The sequence below is a fragment of the Equus quagga genome, chromosome 1, assembly GCF_021613505.1.
Source record: "Equus quagga isolate Etosha38 chromosome 1, UCLA_HA_Equagga_1.0, whole genome shotgun sequence".
NCBI classification, from domain to species: Eukaryota; Metazoa; Chordata; class Mammalia; order Perissodactyla; family Equidae; genus Equus; species Equus quagga.
Window position 1 is genome coordinate 57,725,556 of NC_060267.1, and position 5,748 is coordinate 57,731,303.

The window sequence follows — 5,748 nt, forward strand, 5'->3', positions numbered from 1 at the left end:
AGCCACACCGCTCTGCAGGGCCACTGCTGGGGGCCCGAAAACCAGCTGCACTGGGGGAGGCTGGAGGGCTTCCCCATGGCTCTGGTACGGGACTTCCACACTAGCAGTTCCTCAGAAGCTTGATTCAGCATGAATCTGCCTTTAACAACAGGAGCAGAAGGATGCTAATCAACCCTCCTAGAATTCCCAAGAAAAAGGAGCCTAGAGCTGAGCTTCCCAAGAAACACTGCTTTAGTTTGCTCTCTCCCTCAGTACACGCACACAGATCCTGGAAGACCTGCCAAGTCCGACTCTAAATGTTTTTGGGCTAGAAAAAAGGGTTGAAATTCCTGAGCCCTGTGAGTCTCTGAGGTGTGGGGAGAGCCGCGTCCGCGGGCACAGTGGAGTGCCAGCTACGGCATGCTCAGTCACCTTGCTCACGCCATGGCCTGGAGGGAAGAGGGGAGACCCACAATCCAGGTATGCAATGGGGATATGTGCTTTGTTGCAGGAACCCCTGATAATAAATATATTATTACTTGAGGACTTATACGGTGCCAGGTGCTTTATATATATTATTTCATTTAATTTTCCAGGTATTATTACCATCCCCATCATAGAGATGAGGAAACTGAGTCTCAAGAAGGTAACTCATCTAGAGAGTTAACTTGCCCAAGGTCACATGGCTAGTAATTGGGGAAGGTGGGATTGAACTCTGGTAACTCCATGACCCACATAGTAACTACTAGGCTTTACTCCCTCCCTCGTAAACTGGTATTGTCAATTCTCAGCTGTCAGCAGGGTGGAAACCAGGATGGAAAGGCCTTAGGAATAACATGCCAGTCCATAGAAAACTTACAGCTTGCAGGCCACATTGTTTTTTATACTTTATTGAGGCATATTTTACACACCATATAATTCATCCATTTCAAGTGTACAATTCAATGATTTTTAGTAAATTTACTATTAAGCTGTACAATCATCTTAAATACATGTTAGAACATTTTCATTACTGCAGTAATATCCCACATGTCAAAATCTGACCCACAGATGTGTTTGGTCCACTATATTTAAAATACTTTAAAAATTTTTTGCTAGTTTTTTTTTTTTTAAAGATTGGCACCTGAGCTAACATCTGTTGCCAATCTTCTTTTCTCTTTCTTTTTTTTTTCTTCTTCTTCTCCCCAAAGCCCCCCGGTACATAGTTGTATATTTTAGTTGTGGGTCCATCTAGTTGTGGCATGTGGGACGCTGCCTCAGCATGGCCTGATGAGCGGTGCCATGTCCGCGCCCAGGATCTGAACCAGTGAAACCCTGGGCCGCTGAAGTGGAGCTCGCAAACTCAACCACTTGGCCACGGGGCTGACCCCTTTGCTAGCTTTTTAAAATGGGATAATTTCACATAAAAATTTAAAATTTTAACTTCTCTTTAAAAATCAGAAGATTGGGCAAGATTGGACCCTCCTTCATACAAGGCAAATGTCGCAGCTGCCCCTTTCAGACAAACATGTGCCCTCCATTTCCTCAGGAAATCAAGGAGAGGCCCAGGAGGGGCCCAGAACCATGGCCCCAAGTGTGCGCCCTACAGCCCCAGACAGCTGGTTCGGCAGCTCTCGGCAGATGGCAGAGGCTTGTGGCTGCTCCAGTGTCACACAGTTAGTTCTTGGTCCTCACAGAAAGGAGCTGCTCTTTTCCTTCTGCAACCTTCTCTGAAAACAAAGCCATGTGTCCGGTTGCAAAGCTTCATGATGAGGGTTTACGCCTGAGCGGCAAAGGGGCGCTCACGGTGTGCTTCTTTCTTCGCTGTCTCTTTGGAGCCCCCTTGCTGCATGTACAGATGGCATTTCTCGTATCCTGCTTTTTGGCTTAGCTTGCCTGGACTCAGTGCAGGCACGTTTCTCCTCAGGGAGCTCCTGACACAGTTCATCGAGGATGACTTTGTTTAGCTGCTAAGGTAGACATTACTGGTTGTCTACCCAATTCTTCCTTTGTTCCTTATTATTTTGTTTAGAGCGGCAATATTTTCAGGGAAGGTGGACCCACACTCAGGGAGTGAACTGTGATTGGTCGGGCCCATGCTGGGGACCCAGGCTTCTTGACAGCGGTTTGCCTAGGAGTAGGAATATGACCTGCTCTAGTCAGAAGCATGAGGGGACATTGACTTTGGCTGGGGACCTTTGGAGCAGATCCCCCCTCTGTCTTCTTTGTTTACTGTCACAATGGTATGTAACACTTGGTGCTGCAGCAGCCACCTTGTGATCATGAGGGCAAAGCCAAGAGAATCATGGAGAAGCTGAAACAGAACCTTGACGTTGTTGAGCTGCCAAATCATTCAGCCTTCTCCTCCTGGACTTCCTGTTGCGTGAGATAAGGTTTGCCTTTATTGTTTAGGCCACTACTGGTCACGTATTCCGTTATTTAAAACCGAAAGCATCCTGACTGGAGTGTGACGTTCTGATCATGAGTCCACCTGCCGACCCCAGGATGCTTCCCTGGTTTCCATCATTTGCTCAGTTCATTAACCATATTTTGGGGTGAGTTTGTCATGTATAAAGCTACAGTCAACCATTTTATGTTGGTGTTTATTGTCTTTAAATCTCAAGAGGTGAGTTTTTCCTCATTTTATCTCCAGAGTTTATGTGCAAATGTCATACCCTAAAAACTGCGTTACACAAGGCCATGAGGGTAACTGAGGAGACCAGTGCCTTTAAGGCTCAAGCAGCCCAAATGACTTGCCCAAGACCAAAAAGCCGAAAATTTACAGCACTTGGTCTGACTGTCTCCAAAGTCCACCTTTTTCCCTTATACCATGTTGCAACGCTGCCACTCAGATCCAGGACAAGGGGGCCAGAGCTGTCGCCACACTCCTGGGTCGGGCCTTGAGTTGCAGCTACGGCTCTCTGGACAACTGCTTTCTGTCAGTGGGGCTCCCGCACCAGGGTCCTGAGCCTAAGCCCGCCTCTGGAGCCCCAGTTGGTAAAGGAAGACCCTTCTGCTCTGGGACTCATCCTTAGCTATGTTACAGGAACCCTCGGAGGGAAGGCGCAGGCTCCTCCCAGCCCACAATGTGCCTCCTTCTTGTCTGTCCTCCGCCTGAAACAGCTTCCCTAGGACAGCCTCCACCAGTAAGACACAGCCAGAGGCAGTACCTAGGATGTGTGCTTGCCAAGACGTTAGAGGCAAAAACATCTAGAGATGTATTTGAAGGATGAAAGTCACCATGTTTGTAATTTACTTTAAAATGACTCAGAAATATATAGACGATAGGTAGATAGGTAGGTAGGCAGGCAGATGATCGATAGATAGAGTGAGCAAATATGGCAGAATGTTAACCATCGTTGAATCCAGGTGCTGAACATATAAATAGTCCTTGTATTGTCCCTTCTACATTTCTGTGTGCGTTTTGAACAGAATAAAAATGGGCAAAAAAATTTTTCTCATAATGCAAAGTTTACACACTAAACAAAGATAGCTGTAGGACGGGGACTCGAAGCCAGGGTCTCTGTTGGTCAGGTGTTGCCCGCCTGGTGCCCTCTCTTGGTGTTCTGCCCAGCTATTGGGCCCTCCGCTGTTTCAGCCTAGACTCTCTGAGGCTTGAATGAGCTTAAAGACTGCCGTGCCCCTAAAACCACTCCAGCAAGCACTGGTTCTGGGGCTGGACGACCAAGGAGGGACTGCTGATTGGCATCTTGGAGATGAGGATAAACGTCTCTGCCATAAAGGTGGCTCCTGGGAGAGCAGGCCCGACACAGGAAAGCAGGGGCCCCTCCCGGGCATCCATCCCGGGGGGAGACGGGGCAGGGCTAACAGCACAGCGAGATACACCTGTATCAATCAACACACTGTACGCCTTAAACTTACACAGTGTTGTGCATCAATTGTGTCTCAATAAAGCTAGAAAAAATAGATAGCACAGTCAGATAGTCAGCAGCAAGGTTGGGCCTGAAGTTAGAACCATACACAGAGTAGAAAGTCATTCCTAGCTATGAAGATCAAAAGTGAGATTGATGCTCCCCAAGTCCATCAACAGACTGAGCACAATTTTCATAAAACATCAGTGAACAAGTCTATGGAACTTGACAAAACTACCACATAATTCATGTGGAAAAAGATGTGGGCCAAACATACAGAGTTGAAGAATATTTTTGGAGATTGTAAGCTTGCTGAGGGAAAGAACCATGCCTGGCTTGTCTATCTCCCCACCAAAACCCTTATCACCACCATAGGGTCTTGCACACAGTAGGTGTTCAAAATTTTTAAAAAATTGCTGGGGCCGGCCCCGTGGCCGAGTGGTTAAGTTCACGCACTCCGCTTCGGCAGCCCAGGGTTTCACCAGTTCCAATCTGGGCATGGACATGGCACCACTCATCAGGCCAGGCTGAGGTGGTGTCCCACATGCCACAACTAGAAGGACCCACAACTAAACTATGCATCAATGTACCGGGGGGGGATTTGGGGAGAAAAAGCAGGAAAAAAAAAAGATTGGCAACAGTTGTTAGCTCAGGTGCCAATCTTTAAAAATAAATAAATAAATAAAAATTTATTAAAATAAGCAGCAACAAAGTCAACCCCAGAAGCGCAGATCTCTGTGCTCACCAGACAGCCCTGCATTGTCGTCCCTGGGAGGCAGAGTCTCCATGGGGCTGAGCCCGCGCCCGCAGCCCAGAGAATCAAGGAGCACAGAGGCCTCAAAAGTCAGATTCCAAGAAGTTCACCAACCAGGTTCCTCAGTGCCGATTTCCTCAGAATGTGGTACGAACGGCTGGAGAACGGACGGTGCGGATGCGGCCTTGGGCACTGCTGGCATCGCAGATGCTGAGGCACACCATCCACCACTGAAGGGCCGGCCGCGTCAGCCAAGACTGCGCGACGTTTCTCTAGACCGCCAGCCCTGACCATGGAGTTAAGGAGACATAGCCTCAAACACTGGCTCCACCAAACACTTGATCCTTGAGCATAAATTTCCTCATCTAGGGGCTGGCCCCGTGGCCGAGTGGTTAAGTTTGCGTGCTCCACTGCAGGCAGCCCAGTGTTTCATTGGTTCGAATCCTGGGCGTGGACATGGCACTGCTCATCAGACCACGCTGAGGCAGCGTCCCACATGCCACAACTAGAAGGACCCACAACAAAGAATATACAACTATGTACCGGGGGGGCTTTGGGGAGAAAAAGGAAAAAAAAATAAAATCTAAAAAAAAAAAAATTTCCTCATCTACAATGGAGATTTTAATCGTACCCTCTCATAAAGAATCCAGTAAGATAACATATGTAAAACACATACCAAAATGCACAGTACAGGTAGCAGGCGCTCAGTGAACAATAGCTGACGTTGTGCTGATGATCGCAGTTGCAGTTGGCAAAGCACTTCTCAGTACCATCTACCTGGATAAATTGCTCATGGCCAGTTTACTTAAATATAAGGAAGAAATCCCACTGTCACTTTTGAAATACATTTATCAGCCACCTTAATGATTTTTCCCCATGTTCTTTAAGGATGTACGGAATAAAGGGAAATACATGACAGAACTGTCCTCTAACGGTTTCATATGTCAGCTCTGGCTCACCAACAGCTCAATCAACTCTATCAGGATCAGGACCAGGTCATCTATGTCCTCCATATTGCTTTGGGTCCAGCAATGTCAGTCACAGAATAAGTGCTCAAAAACATTTGGTAAGCTGAACAGAATCCACCTGCAGCCAGAGAGCACTGACCGGACTTACGTAAGTGGAGCTCAGGGGTCTTGCCTGGGAGGGAGAAGGTGTGCATGG